We start from the raw sequence: 16,646 nt of genomic DNA, 5'->3' as shown, positions 1-16,646 counted from the left end.
ATAGGTAAGCAGCAAGGATTTACTGTATAGCACGGGGAATTACAGCCATTCTCTTGTAATAACCTGTAATGGAATATAATCTGCAGAAACCCGGAATCACGATGCTCTGCACCTGAAATTAACACAACATTGTAAATCAACTATACTTCATAAAACAGTAGAATAAAATGCATCCGTCAGAGCTTTGCGGTGGAGCAGGGTTCCTCAGCCTGGGCACCACAGTGCTGACTTTGGGGGCCGCATCATTCTTTTTTTTTTTTTTTTTAAAACCTCTGCAATTATTAGTTTATTAGTATCATCCAGGACTCAGATCTTCAGTATTCCTCCTGAAATTACATAAAACAAATGCAAATGGAAAGAATCCAAGTCAAAATTATATAACAAAACAGCACTCCATCACAAAAGCATGTAAAATTACAAGAACGCTATTTTAGAACACTGGCACTTTAAGAGAACGATAATCTCAAAAACGACAACATTGCCAAATTGTTCCCTAAACTGTTAAGCAGATAAACATATGACCCTGATGAATGAGCTTGAGTGTTGTAAAGAAAAATCAAATTCAGATAAATCAGATAATTCGTACTGAAATACAAAGTTTGTCTTCTTCCCTCATGTCTGTTTCATTTATAAAGGGGCAAACCATAATACAGGAAAATATACCTGATTTAAAATGTGATATACGATTTTAAAAGTTGGCCCAATTAATTAAAAATACCTTTAATGGAGGATCTCAAGTTTCCTAAACAATCCATATTTAGATAAATAGGAGAAGACATTTACAGCCAGCACTTTTTCTCCAGAGCCTTTGTTGGGACTAATATCAACAACAAAAAAAAACGTAATATGGCAGTCTTGTATTTTAAGCTCACGCTTTTGGGGATACATTCTCAGTCTTAAACGTGGGAACTGCAAATATAACTGCCGTTACGTGGTAATGGGAGTTAAAGGATGTAGAGTCCTCATGTAAAGATCAGAACATACTTTTCTATTAGTCCTTCAAGGACAGACTTTCAAAATGTTTGATTCTAATAATCCCGTGCTGGGAGTAGATTGGTTACTCTTCACTTTGTAAATGAACCTGGGCTATGTGACATCTGATATCCACCGATCAAGATTTGAGTTTCAGTTATGGGTGAAAACTGTCTCAATTAAGCTTTTATCACCCTCATCATGAGTATGCAGGGTGCGTACACGAAAGCTTTTTATCAGCTAACTCTACGAAAGATAAACACTGTAATAATTCGTGTGATCCAAAATGGGCAATAGCAGAAGACTAGCTTCCCCTTAGGAAGAAACTTTTCAGACCTATGAAAAGGACAACAACACTAATAAAAAAAATTGTGTTTACTTAGAAGCATTCAGAATGTCAACAAAACAGCTGCAACTTTTCTTTTTACTGCAATTACAGAGTGGTATTCAGTTAACAGAACAACAATTATTTCGTATAAGCTGCATCAGAGACAGCTGAAGATGAAAAATCTACCATCCCCATATATAAGTAATTTGTGCTGTGCACCTACAAGAACCTGCTTTAAATTTCCATGCCAATTTACAACCCCCATACTGTACCAGGCAAGGTTAGTGGCTATTGAAAATACCACCAGGACAGGGCTATCTAAAGATACATTCGGTAGTGTGTTAACTATACAAAAAAAGACACTGTACAGTTTAAAAAAAAATCTTACATTTCAGTTTTTTTTCTTTAAAAGGAGTGAGTTGTGTACAGGGGGGTTAAATGCTTTATAGACAAGAAAAAAAAAAACTGTGCTGGAACCAACTTATTCATCATCATCATCATCATCTTCCTCCTCTTCCTTCTTTTTCTTGCTTTTTGCAGCCTTGACGACTCCCTTTTTTTGCTGCATCAGGCTTCCCTTTAGCTCCGTTTGCAGCAATATCCTTTCCGTACTTTTCCTTCAGCTTAGCAGCCGTCTCCTAAAGCTGCTTGTCATCTGCAGCAGTGTTTTTCCACATCTCTCCCAGTTTCTTTGCAACATCGCCCATGGATAGGCCAGGATGCTCTCCTTTGATTTTTGGACGATACTCAGAACAAAACAAGAAAAAGGCCGAAGGAAGCCTCTTGGGTGCATTGGGATCCTTGAACTTCTTTTTTGTTTCCCCTTTAGGAGGGATATAAGTTTTCCTTTCTCTTTCATAACGGGCCTTGTCCGCTTTTGCCATGTCTTCAAACTTTCCTTTCTCTTTAGCAGACGTGGTCTTCCACCTCTCTGAGCACTTCTTAGAAAACTCTGAGAAGCTGACGGAAGCATCTGGGTGCTTCCTCTTGTGCTTCTGCCAGCAAGTTTGCACAAACAATGCGTATGATGACATTTCGCCTCTCGGCTTCTTAGGATCTCCTTTGCCCATGCTTAATTATTTTTCCTCCGCGAGGCACAGAGACGCCCAGTGCCCGTCCGGCTCTCACTTGCCCCGGCACTGTCTCTATGGAGCTCAGTGTACTGCAATCCCGCATCATTCTTTGATGTGGGAGCGTCCTGTGCATCGCAGGGGCTTGAGAACACCTCCGCCCTGGTCCAAACATTGCTGAAGGCTTCCTGGGGAGGCAGAGCATCCTCTGCTTAGCACCTGTGAACTGGAGACAGGAAGGAGCCCCTGGAGGCCTGACGGAAGTGGGAAGAGGGCCCCTGCGTCCTGTCTGCAGCTCTTCCCCCAGGTTTCCAGGCAGCTTTCACTCTTGCTGGAGGACGCCCCAGCTTGTCCGAGCTGAGTCACTGGGCCAGGGTTTCCTGGGTCCCCACGTGCCACCTCTGCCACAGATGAGGAGACTGTGGGCTTATGTGAGTTCACGGCATTGGCCAAGACACTGTTCAGCGTAGGACGGCTTTGCCAGGGCTGACTTCTTCAGTTGCTTTTCTACAGAGCCCTGCCTTCTGATCCACAGCCCTTTGTCTGTAACCAGGAAGAAAAGAAAGAGATTGGAAGCCCAGTGTCTGGCAGCAACACTTGTTCTGAACCAAGGAATGTAAAACTGATGTACCGTTGAATAGTCTTTCTTTAGCCGACAGAATGCAAATATTCATCGTGTTTATCGCTGCGGAACCATTAATATGTGTGGTTGCAGGTTGCTTTCTAAAACTTTGCTCAAGGTATATGGATTACATGATATATTTGAAGATATAGTATGTGTGTGTATGTATATATATATATATATATGAAGGTAATGGTACATATATAGATATCTATATATATGAAGGTAATGGTGAACATATACACGTATAGATGTATTATACCTATATATATGAAGGTAATGGTGAACATATACATGTATAGATGTTTTATACATATATATATGAAGGTAATGGTGAATATATACATATATATTCCAGTTGTACTGAATGACAAATTTATAGATATTCCAGTCTTACTCAGATATCGTTGACGTTAACATCGTATACCTTTCAGATGTACAGCACAGTGATTTGGTATACCATGTGTATTGTCAAATGATGAGCACCATAATTTTAGTGACCATCCATCACCTCACATGGTTACAATTTTTGGTTGGTTCAATTGCCGAATGGTGTGTGTGACAGAATGAATGCTTTCAGTGTAGAAAACGACTGTGTCTGTTACGAGTGCCAAAAGCCGTCCTAAGGCAGCTCAGCGTTGGAGGGGGTCTTTGAATCCTTTTAATAAATTAGTTTTGATTTTTTTTAAAGCCATTACTTTGTAAAATCCAAACAATTCTGAGCTCTGAAACACAGCTAGCCACACTTGTTTGTGTTTTTTTGAGACCGAGGACTTGGGGTTGTAATTGCCAGCAGGCAGGGTTCATTTTTAGCTCGTGGTGACTTTGAACATCAGATGGCGTTTGCACTATGTGGGTGTGTTTTATTTTTTTCCCATTTACTGTATCATCATATGCTCTCTTATACCCTCAGAAGCAGCTTCCAGTGCTTAAAACCTCATGACCTTTCTGCACTGTCCAAGTTTTGCAATAGTGTGAAAACGCTCCGAAACCTAAATGCGGCCAGAAGAGTTGGGCAGAAGGACTGTGCCTTTTGGACCCTGTGCTCAGAGCTTCTGTGCCCCGTGTGCTCAGGGGGCAGCTTCTCCCCAGCCTGTGCACCCGAAAGGCAAAGAACCCCTAACTCAGATGGACCGTGTGGGTTATGAGGGCCCAGCCTGGTGTTCTGTGGCCCTGGACGTACTAAGCTGAAAGGCATGTATTGACTTTGAAAAGGCCAGCGATGTGATTCCGTTAAAAAAAAAAAAAAAAGTACCAAGTCCATTTTTGGTTAATTAAGAAGAAGGGAAAAGTGTCGTTTGGTGAGCAAGCATGTATGCCTCTGCGTCAGGATTTCCCAGCCTGGGCACAGTTGATCTGTGGGCCTGGGGAATTCTTTGTCGTGGGATGGGTCTCGTGCATCGTGGGATGTTTAGGCGCATCTTTGGACACCATCCCGGAGATGCCAATAGCACCTGCTCTGTTGTGAGAACCAGAATGACTCCAGACACCACTAACACCTCTGGGGGGTGGGGTTGGGGGTGGGCGTTGGGGACGAGCTGCAGAGTCACCCCTTGTTGACAACTACCGGGCTAGAAAAAGCATTTAAGAATTAGTAAGACAAGAGCTTGGACTGAGAGCACGATGCACCACCTTGGCACGAATGATACCTGGGGCCGGATCGTTCTTTTGTTGGTAGTGCATTGTGGGATATTCATGTGCATCCCTGGATTCTACACATGGGATGACAGTGGGTAGAAGGTCACAGCTTGTGAGCACAGCTGTGTTGCTTGTGGAGCAACGCCCACAAGCTGTGACAACCAAAAATGTGTCCAGACAGTGCCACCTGTCCCCAAGAAGACAAAGTAACTGGGGCTTGACAGTCGTTGGTCTAGGTGGACCTTATATTACAGGTGGGAAAAAATAAATCTGTGTTCTATAGGTAGTGTTGGGGCCAAGAGTTTTCCTGCCCCACCATCTTGTCACCCATCCCCTGGGACATCCAAAGGGGTGTCGAAAGCCATTTGCCTTCCTGGGCATGCCAGGTCATGTCACATAATTGACATCTCCTGAGGCAGACTCATCACGGTCGGCAGCACGCAGTCGAGTCCAGGAACTTCTAATTGCAAATGAGTCCAGGTGAGGAGTTCATTAATCAAGGAGGTGATAGTCATAACTGTCTAGAGCTAGAGGGTGCACCCTCAGGTTTTTTTGGTTGGAAGTGACAGAAACTCAATGCCGCCTCACTCACACCCAGAAAGGGATTTTTTCAGTTGCACAGATGGGAGGGAGGCTCACAGCGTCAGAGGAAGAGCCCCAGGAACCAGGACCGTTGGCCTTAAGGAGCTGAAAATTCTTTGTAAGTCCAACTGATATGACTTGTCACTGCCATCTGTGGCTGCTGGTGGAGGGGACCACTGTATTTGAGAGTTGCTGGTTTTGCATCCTGGTTAAATGCAGTGGTGTTATTACCATTTTATGTACATTTGGGAGTGGATGTTTTGGTAGTTATCCGTCACTGGATACAAATTACCGCACATTTAAGGGCTTAGAACAACATGCATTGATTATCTCCGTGTCTGTGGGTCAGGTGTCCCCGCATGGCTTACCTGGCTCGTCTGCTCACGACGGTCTTTACAAGCCTGCAAAATATTGGCCACAGACGTATTATCACCTGAAAGCTTGGAATCCCCTTCTAAGCTCATTCAACAGGTTGGCAGAATCTAGTTCCCTGTGGTTGTAGGACTGGGACCCTCAGCTCCTAGGGGCCACCCCTCCCTAAAGGCATTTCACACCACGACTGTTTGTTCCATCCAGGCCAGGAGGATTGCAAATCCTCTGCTTGGAGTCTGTTTCCAAGGGATCACCTGATTAGGCCAGGCCCACCCACTTCAATATCCTTGTTGAGTTGCACAAAGTCAGTTGATTAGGGACCTCAATCATATTCCTTCACTTTTGCCAAGTCTTACATCTCAGCACCCCCCCACACACACACATCCTCAAGAGGAGAGGATCACACAAAGATGTGGGTACCAGGAGGTGGGAGCCATGGAGGCTATCTTAGATTCCTGCCTACGACAGATGCCTTTTTGTGGCGGGACCTGGGAACCTAAACAGGATTTGGAAAATAGGTCTCTCTGGACAGCCCTTGCCTCCCTACACCCAGTAGACCCTAGTGACATCCTTCTTCTGTGATCCTAGCTACCAGGTCAGCTCTCCCCTCCCCCCAGCCCCGTTCAGTCCACCCAGGCCTTACAGCAGAAAGTGTTCTCTTATTGGTTGGAAGTTATCACTCCACTGCTGTCCGTGTAGACCTTCCTTCTGTCCTTATGCAGAAGGTTCATTGGACCCGGGTCTATGGTCCCTGGGCCACGCTGGTGGGCCCAGATCGTCACCAGCGGTGACCTACAGTCCTGTTTGCATTCACAGTGGGGGGTTGGCATTTGTCCACATCTCAGTTTGAGGCTGGAACATCACGCTAGTGAAATCAGAAGACTTGGTGGTGTTTTTTTAAAAAGTAAACGTCAACTTGATGTGTCTTTTTGAACGCTTTTTTAAAAAAACTTGGGGTAAAATTCAACAAATGGCATGTTAACCGTTCTAAAGAGTGTAACTGAGAGGCATTTCGTGTATCCAGCCACTTTGTTCAACTGGTACCTCTCTCTAGTTCTAGAACTTGTTCATTATTCCCCCCACCAAAACCCCATACCCATTATCAGTCCCCCCCAAACCCAACCTCCTTTCCCTTTAGCCTCTACCACTCATCTCCTTTCTGTGTCTATAGATTTACCTATTCTGGACGTTACCTATAAATGGGCTCACACAATATGTGGCCTTTTGTGTCTGGCTTCGCTCCCTGAGCGTCATGTTTTCAAGACTTGTCCGCGTTGTAGAACTCTGTTCTTTTTTATGGCTGAATCCTGTAGCATTTTATGGCTGGGCTGCATTTCGTTTATCCGTTTACCTGTTGTTGAGCGTGTGGGTTTTCACGTTTCAGCTCTTGTGAGCTGTGAGCCCCGGGTGTGCAGATGTCTTTAACAGTGTGGTTCCGCTTCTTTTGGGTGTACACACAGAAGTGGTCTGGCCAAGTCATGTGGCCAGTTTATGTTTCACTTTCTGAGCACCTGCCGTGCTGTTTTTCACCTCCAGGTTTCATCTCTCTTCATCATTGAGGTCCTCATTTTAGACGGTTGTCTCTGCTGTGGCTGAGCGGCCCTGAGAGGTAAAATTACAGCGTCTCCTGTCAGAATTTGTGTTGAGGAAGATGCAGTTTATCCGTGAGAGAGCACCTGGCAAAGCCTCAGTTTGTACCATGAGAGTTTGTAAGACTTGTTTCTTTCTGCCCAGCAGCCTGTTGGGAAAGGTGGGACAGCCAAGGCTCAGGTGAAATACAAGGAAGGAGGGGCCCAGAAACCAGTCACCTGAAACACAGGGTCACATGGTTCCAAGGTCACGAAAGGAGGCCCGTGGGTCCCGAGAGGCCATCAAACCTGTCCTGGTGGCTGGAGATGGACTTGAAAATCCGTAGGGGCGATTCCTGGTCCTGTTGGGAGTTGCCGTCGGGCGGGGCTGCTGGTGTTCCAGATGGTGGCAGGGATCCCAGAAGTCTCTGAGTTGTTGAGTTGAATCTGCTCCCCAGCTTGAAATGGGCCACGGAGCCGGGAGTAAACAGGGTCTTCTGGAACCCTCCCTCCACCTGCCTGTTCTCCATCACACGTCATCTACCTCTCACCTGCGTCCTGGCCTCCCTCTCCTCTCCACCCACAAAGTGTTATTACCCCCATCCAAGCCTGCCTTGGTCTGGGGACAGAACTGGGTGTCCTGAGGTCCAGGGGATGGAACCAATGGCCCATCACCTTATGAAGATTCAAATTCCAGTTAGATCAGGAGCCTTTCTCTCTGTGTTGACTGCACCAATTTCCATCTCTCTTCCAACCCCATTTCCTCACCCTCAACACATACAGTTGTGTCCAGTGGACACATTACGAGATTAGGGATTTTATCAAACACAGCAGTGTGAAAGCGGCTGAGTGACTACTTACAACTTATTTGCAGCAAAAAAAAAAAGTGCTCCTGGCCACTGCCCAAGCATTCGTTAGGACATGAAGCCTCCTAGGGTACGATGGTGTGTGTGCAGTATACGTGGCACCTAATTATATATTCCATTAGAGCCATTGGAAGAATCAATATGGTGACTCCAGATGGCCTTCTTTAAAGAATTGCATGAATGCCATGCATTCCCAGCTACCTTTGAGCATAGCTGCCACTGAAGTTTTCAAATGGAATGTCTGTTCCTGCGATTTTTTCACTTCTGCATCTTTTAAGCTGAATGAACCTTGTGCATAAAGTTATACTTTGAGTATGATTATTTTTTCTTGGCTCCAGTAGGGAGCGAAATTAGAGAGGCTAGTGTCATTTTGACTTGTGATAACTGCATAGCAGGGATATTGGGGGATCCTTTCTGTGGCCCTTTTATATTTTCCTACCAATGTAACAGTTGGTTATTTACCAATCTGCTTGGAATGCTTCCCACAGTTAGTCACTTTTATCCATAGACTTTGTTTTTCAGTAAGACTTTTAGGATTTCCTTCTTCACCAAACCTGGAGTCCCCTGTTGCATCCATGCTGTCCCAGGAGAATTTTCCCTGCAGCACATAATTAACTACAGTCTCAGCTTCATCATCATCTCTTGCAGGAAACACTTCTGCTTTTCCTGCAAAGATGCTCAGTGCTGCTTCTTCCTGGGATTCTGGAAGAACAAAAATTCATGAAATGAATTTGTCTCCATGTAGTTGAAAACCAAAACGGATATGCCGTTGCTACATTCATAAAAATATGTTTAACAAATTGGGCTCACTGTCTGTTTTCCATGTATTATACGGTAATCATTGAATTTAAGTAAATTTGATTGGAAAGAATTAGCATCCACCCTTGGCAGCCTTTCAATGATAAAAAGATGCCTTGAATTAAAAACTTGGACAATTCCATGGAAATAATCTTGAAGATACTACTGTCTTTGGAGATCTTACTAAAACTCATGACTTTGGATGATCCATGAAGCCTAAGAGTATCGGGTACTCATTGAAAACAGGGGCAATGAAAAGCATCGTGCTTGCCCCCCAGAACCCCGTGTACCTTTGAGCCACCATGCCTGCACCATGTGAAGAGTCTAGAAGCCTCAGGAACCCAGCTGTTGGTAACTCTGGCCCTGAGCCACTGACCTGGGCCATTCCCCACACTCCGTCCTGTTACACAGTTTACTCTGTGGGTCAAACCCTGTTTCCTTTTCTGTCTTGTTTCTACCCACACATTGTTGACCTTTCCTGAGACCTTAGCTTCTCTCCGCCGTGCTGGTTCCGCATCCTGGTGGGCTGCCTCAGACAGACGCCGGGGAAGGTCCTCCCAAGCGGACGTGTCCCTGCCAGGAACATCAGGAGACAAGTCAGTCACACACACACACGTTCACATCTAGCAGAAAGAGAGAAAAAACATAAAACATGTAAAAGCCCTACCACCTTATTCAATTTACAGTGGCACACAAGGGCACTCTGTTCTCAATTTACATACATACATTTTTACTTCAGTCTGTGTTATTTTTATTTAAGTGATGTAACGCCTGTTTACAAATGTTTTGAGGCTTATTTTACGTATTTTGAAATTCACCCACTTGCACCAGTCAGTGGTTTGCGTTAAATTACCAAGTTGTGCGATCATCACCGTAAATCCGTTTTAGAACGTTTTCATCACTCCAGTGAGATCCTTCACGCCTGATTCTTTTCATCCCCACTCCCACCCTGGGCCTGAAGATGTCTTTAAGAAGTCAGATTTTTCTCAATTTCATCATATTTCTTGGAACCCTGTGATTATTGCTCTCGGGGATGTTGCCAATCATCAGATCATATCATTCTGCTCCATGACCCTATAATCCTTGTCTTACAAGGGCCCAGAACTAATGGCTCAAGCATGAGGAAATAAAACTTATGTGTTCTCTACATTTCCACGCCCCTCACTGCTTGGAATGCTTGTCTTTTGTCTGCCTTTACACTAAACCGTCTGACCTTCTTCTGCCATTTTCACCGTTTTCTCCTAACTACTTGAAATTATGGTCATTTCCAAAGGAAAGGTATATGGACCAATACTTAGGTCCTTAAGACTGATTTCCCTTATAAACAAGTCATTGTCTGTCAATGAGATGATCATTACTTGTCTATCTCAGACTGCTCTCATTTGAACAAATGTACAGTTATTTCAAAAGGCACAGCTAATTGTAGGAGTAAGGGAAATGCACTGAATATGGGCAAATTACACAGCTGTAAATAAAATCAAAACTTGAAATCTGGACATGGAAGCATGCTAGGGTATTATTTGGTAAGGATTTTCAAAAGAGAGAAGATACCAAGTGAGATAATTTGCAATTATACAGTAGACTCCCAGGCCTGGTCCAGGCAGTGAATAATGAGTTCTTACCTATAGATAATGAAACTGGCACAGAAACCTGATCTACTGGTGATCTGGGACTTTCACTCCTGGACATCGGCTGGAAGTACTGCCCAGCTAAAAGCTTAATATCTGATAAACTCTCTTCTTTCTGGAAACTTTATCCCACAGATAAAATATTGCTCTGAAATTGACTGTGATAAACCAGGAAGAATTGTTTGGTGAAGCGAAGTGATAGAAATCCTCAGAAGGAGGTGACCTCTTTTAAAATCTATAATAGTGAATGGCCAACGCGTGCCCTGGGGTTTAGAGTCGTTCAGATAAAAATAGATAATATCTCCTCGCCAGGGACTCTGAAAAAGGAATGACTCAAGCGTTAAAATGGACTCAGACATGAATGTCTGCCATTGCAATCACAAATCTGTAAAGGGTCCAGCGGAGGAGGGAGAAAGCAAGAAATCGGCCTAGCAAAATAGGGTTTCCCTCTAATGAACCCAGACTTTGAAAGGGAGTATTCGGGAGGTTGGGGAAGGGCAGAGAATCATGAAATAAATGGCTTCAGATCTCCATCATGTCAGGAAGACCAAAAACCCCAAACAAACTCCTCAAAATACTCACCTGGTGCTCTAGTTCCCAAGTCTACCTGGGCAATTTCCATGCCCTTGGATGGGACAGCATGCCCACTGCATCAGACCTAATCCTTAGAAAGGTAAAAATCCATTTAAACAGCACCTGTATTTTCAAAGTTCTGAAGCCATACCGGCGGATGTCACAGAGCCCCACCTGGAATCGGCCCTATTCACTTTATGTGTCTGACTCCACATGGTGCTGGTACGTTTCTTGGAGACCATCACGTGGAAATGCTCACCTGATCCACTGCACAATGTTGACTCATATCCTGGGCTGTGCCTTCGGGATTGCTTGCTGTTTGATCTACTCACATGAGCTGAGACCCCTTTTGCATTCCCCGGCATTTTAAATCCAACCCCCTCCTGGGATCCCCCAGGATCACAGCCTCACAGACTCTCATGGGTAGCGGGAAACTTTGCTACCTCTGAAACTCTGAAAAGTATACACAAACAAGCAAACTAACTAAGTGACTGGCCAGCCAATGGCTGTTGACAAATGGGACTCACCTCTCTCCCTTTAATCCTTAGACTTGCCTTAGATTTTAGGCTGCCTCAGTGATCCCTTCTGGCTTCCCAAAGCCACCTTCTTAATCAATCCTCTTTATCCCCTCAGGTCCACGTCACAGACTTTCATCTCTACCTCTATCTAACTGGCTTGGCGTCTCCTGGATCTTCTTTCCCAAGGTCACCTTTGACCGTCTTACTGCCAGTTCCAGGATCTTTTCCTTTCGATGATTCCCACTTCTGGTTCTTTGCATACCTTTCAGCATGCGCTTTCTGAGCTGCGTTCTCTGGTTCTTTTCCCCACCTCTGCCCCTGGAAGTTTCAGTTTACTCACGCTTATGTCTTATGCCCTTCTTTTCTTCTGTTTCCCCTCGCTGGGCAATCTCACCCACAGCCATGGCATCAAATGTCACCCTTAGTCCTGTTTCCTAATTCCCTATCCTGTGCTCTGCTTTCTCCCCTCATTCTAGTATCCGGGGAGACAATACTGGTATCGTGAGTGATGGCAGGCACCGTTCCAGATACAAAACCTATATCTCAATCCCACCTTTTCTACATACAAGCTGAGTTGGTAAGAACTTCTGTAAATGTCAGTTTCCCCTTCTGTAAAATGGGAAGGAATAATAGATGATAGATAATTTAGGTTAACACAGATGATACATATTTACAGTATCAGGATCGTAGGTAATATATAGTCACGGTATTAGGAGAATGCCTAGCACATTGGTAACCCTTAGTAATTGACAATGGCGATGATATTTTATTGTCTTTTTCCTGTGACATGAGCTACAAATATTTTCCAAACTAGGCATGTGCAAAATTCAACCTTTAGCTGCTCTTTTCCAAATCGCTGTACCTTCAGTCCATGTGCTGGAAGCATTCATGTCCATCCCCCCATTCCCTTATCCAGTTAGTCATCCACCTGGCTGGCTTAGTTTCTGAAGTACCTCTCTGACCCCATGGCCACCATCTGCCGATGCTCTTCTTAGGAGTTTCACTGCAGTGCACTCTTTGGATGCATCCAATAAGGGGGGCGTTTGGGCACTATAGCCCTGTCTGTGGCGAAAGTTCACAATCGTCTTTCCATCTTCCTATCTTGCTTCTCCACTCACCCTCAAATTCTGTACTTACCTGATTCTTTGTTCTTTTTCTTAGAAACGGTATTCATGTTTATTAAACACATTTTTAAAGTATTATTAGGTGTTGAACTTTCATGAGCTTCAAGGTTTACTTTTCTCCCCAGTTCTGCACAACTGAACTTTCAAATCTGCCAACTCCCACTGAAATGACTCCACTCTGGATTCTAAGGCACCAATTTCTTGCAGATTTTCCTTTGCTTCTTCTAACATTTCTCCTGTTTCTTCTTGAGAGTGACTGATGAAGACACAGGGAGACCAATCTGATGAGGTATCACTAAGCGGTCATCGTCTGCAAGCCTGATGTCCTCACAAGCATCTTCGAACTTTTGGAGTTGTTTCTTTCTTCACGTCTATTTCTTCCTTCAGCTCTGTGACTCTACTTATATTCTGTGCACATATTTTTGTTTTTTTAATCTCCTGTTTAATCTCCTCAAAGCCACATTGATGTCTTCTGCACCTGCCCTTTTTATGGTGGCCGCCATCTTGGGTGGTTCTTTATTCTTTAATTCGTCTCCATTCCATCCAGAATGTTCCTGGAAAGTGGATGTTGCATTGGCACTTTAGAACCATTTCCATGTTTCCTGGCAACTCCCTGACCAATCTAGTCACAAAGGACTCACCCTTGGCCCTTTGGCCAATACCCCATTGATACCAAGATTTCACATTGTCCCTGAAGCACTTGAAAGGATTTTATATCCTGGGGTGATCTCCACGGTAAGAGCCAGGATGCCAGCGATGCCTTTTGTACCAAGGGGAAGAAGGGGAGGGTGGAAACCCAGGCAGCACGTTTTTGGAGCAGAGCATAAATGGAAGTTGAAACTCTGTCAGCAGATTCCCTTAGGGTGCATCCCTTCCCCACATACCCATGCCCCCGCAAGTCTTTGTGTCTTCCTAGGGGTCGGTGAGCCCCAGTTGGAAGACTCGTGACCTGGCTTACTGGATTCACCTCCTCCCTGGTCTCATTTTCTGCCAAACTTATTCGATCAAAATCTACCCATTTTGCCCCTGTGAGAGTAATTTGCTCACAATGTGTCTCCGTTTTCTTTGAAAACCTACCTAGTCTGACTTTGGAAGAAACTCTTGCTTTTGGCCTTCGGATGCTTCCAAAATCTGTTTCCATTTCACTCAGTCAGCCTCACCTTTCACATCGCCTCTGTAAACATTCCATTGCAGGGAGGCCGGCTAGTTTTCTGTGGGCATATCCATTAGCTCTTTCTGCGTTCAGCTCATTAATAGCCAATTGTGTTGCTTGCTAAAATGAAATTATTACAGAAGTAATAACATTTATGTGTCCCCTAACAAGTAGTGTGAACATTAACTTTTCCTGCCGCCTCATCCCGCATTGATTTTACACAGCGGAAACTTTTTTCCTCAGGTCACTGTACTTGGGGACAGTTCAGGGACATCTGATAGATCAGAGAGAGATGGAGGGTTACGGTGCAGTAAACACATTCCTTCTGTCGACATAGAACACTTATACAGAATCAGAATGTTCATTATCGTGGGGCATTAGCAAAAACATAAAGTTTTGCCCTTTCCATTTTTTTATACCTACGAGAGCTTCAACGCTGAGAGGCAGTAATTCTGTTCAGTGATGTAGCGCTTCTAAGCTGAGCTTAATTTGGGGAAAGAGCTGATTTGCTGTCGGCACAAAGAAGGGAATTGCGGCTCCCAGCAGCCTCTCCTACTGTGCACGCTCCCTACGAGTGCCGAGTGCCACGGGGGCATCACGTGGTTCCGTGACCCCAGTTCATCGGTTTTCCTCCGGCTGTTGCCTCTGCCCTTATTCTCTTGAGATAAAACTTTCCGCTTTCTTGACCGACTTCTCGAGAAGGTCATAGTTAGCTTTCTCCAGTCCTTGACCTCCGGTTTTCTCTCTGTTCACTAGATCTGTCTGAATGGTGTTGTGACCTCTTTGGTTTCTAAAACCAACTGGGGGGTGAAATACCAGGAAACGGCATTGTTCACACTTGTTAAAGTCATTTCCTGGTGAACGCCGGCACCTGATTTGAGTTGCCCTCTGCTGCCACTGTTGGCCACATGTCAACGGGTAGGAATATTCCCCCTGTGGGGAAGGCTGGTGATGCCACGTGGGGAGCCAAAACGGGGTCTGGAAGGAGCCCTGGGAGTCTGCTGCAGTGTCAGCTGCCTTCCTGTGTGACCCTTGGTCAGGCACTCACCTTTCACAGGGCTCCATCGTCTCACCTGTAGATTGAAGCCCTTTGGATGTTAATTCCTGGACTCTATAGAGTCCGGCCCTTTGGTTTGAGCCAAAACACCCATATTCTGCAGAGTTCCCAGGCTACAATTTGAGATCAGATATCCTGAGCTGTAAAACCAAAACCAGGGGTTACTTTAATGAATGTGACTGCACTTTGGGGTAGGGGGTGGTAATCGAGTACTAGGTCATTCATCAAAGTCTTCCCCTAAGGGAGCTGGCACGTTCCATAAATCCCCCCAGCTACCCTAGATGAATAATTTTACACTGAAAGCAAGTAATCATGAATCTGCCTCTAAATCTCGTCTTTAAATCCACGCTCAAAAGTTGACAGACTGTCCGTCCTCCTGAGTCAGACGCCACTTATCAGCCTGTATATGGTCAGGCCACTCAGTATGGCTGTTCTCTTGTTCCCTGTACGTCCCCTGCTTGACCAGTCCCGGCTTTGCCTACACCCTACTCACAGGACCGTGCTTGGCCCCTGCCCCTTAGGCCAGAGCTGCCCCACCTGTTGGTTTATTAAAGGGAGACATCTGCCCTCGTGATGATCGTTAACCTGAGGGGCTGTGGGCTCCTGGTTTCCCTGGTAACGGATGAGCCCACCTCATGTTTATTCCCTCTATAAAGGGTAGCCTCCTTCTCCCCCGCCGCTTGCGGAGATTCTTGCCATGTCCTGTGTGTTCTGTGCTGTACACAGCGGGGGTGTTGCTCCAGGACCCTTTGCTTCTGACGTCTAAGTTCCCCCATCCAGTAAACCATCGGTGCCGCTGTCGCTCTTTCTTCCGTCTCGCAGCTGGGTAGCGACAGAGCTTGCGGGGTGCAGCCGCACAGCCCGTGACCGGCAAGGAAAGCCCAAAGCTGGTGCTTCTCGCTCATGGCCTGCTTCTCAATGCCCTAACTCAAGCCCATCTCTGTAGAGAAAGGCAGCGGTAGCATCCACTGAGGAACGCTTCATGGTTTAGTCGGCAGGGCCAGTATATCTGCCGACCCAAGGGTGTGGGACTCAAGTCCGTGGGCAGACAGCAAAACAGAAGTGGTGTTGGCCATCGATGCTTTGAAAATTCTACACACATCAGTTCAGTAAGTTATCACGGTTAGCATAAAATGTTAAGACTATGAAGACTGGTCTGCCAGCTGCCGGGTCCCAAGGTAAAGTGAAGCCCCATTTCACGATGAAGCGGTCATCGTGAAAATGCCAGTTAATAAGGTGAGGTCATGCCAAGAACGGTTACGGCTGAGGAATATGAGGGATGCTGTTTTAGAGAACCGTGACCTTCCATGAGGTGTTGACATAAACACCCCAAGGACGTGTCCTGAGCAAGGACGGGACGCTGCAAAGCCCACTGAAGTGTGAGGATACAGGTGTGTGACGTGTGGCCATCGGCCGTTGGTGGAGTGCCCGGCCCACCACCTGACATCACCGTCAGACACCTGGCAAAACGCGAGCACACCCCGACATCGTGGCACATTCAGGCTGTTTATTGACTTACCGCTGGCCTTGCAAGTCCAAGGCGGTTTCAGGAACCTCATCGTCATGGCCGAGATGAAGTTTGTTTGTCCCATGAGTTGGTGCTATGTGGATGGCCTTTTTTCTTTTTTTAACATCTTTATTGGGGTATAATTGCTTTACAATGGTGTGTTAGTTTCTGCTTTATAACAAAGTGAATCAGCTATACATATACATATGTTCCCATATCTCTTCCCTCTTGCGTCTTCCTCCCTCCCACCCTCCCTATCCCACCCCTCCA

General features: G+C 45.5%; 1 pseudogene; it reads right to left on the bottom strand.

The window, feature by feature from the left end:
• Positions 1-1,514: 1,514 nt before the first annotated feature.
• On the bottom strand, positions 1,515-2,370 carry LOC132417809 (high mobility group protein B1 pseudogene; annotated as a pseudogene).
• Between the last annotated feature and the right edge of the window lie 14,276 nt (positions 2,371-16,646).

This window comes from Delphinus delphis, chromosome X (assembly GCF_949987515.2).
Source record: "Delphinus delphis chromosome X, mDelDel1.2, whole genome shotgun sequence".
NCBI lineage: Eukaryota > Metazoa > Chordata > Mammalia > Artiodactyla > Delphinidae > Delphinus > Delphinus delphis.
Note: the sequence above shows the minus strand (reverse complement) of the source record. Positions and strands in the feature narration are given on the sequence as shown.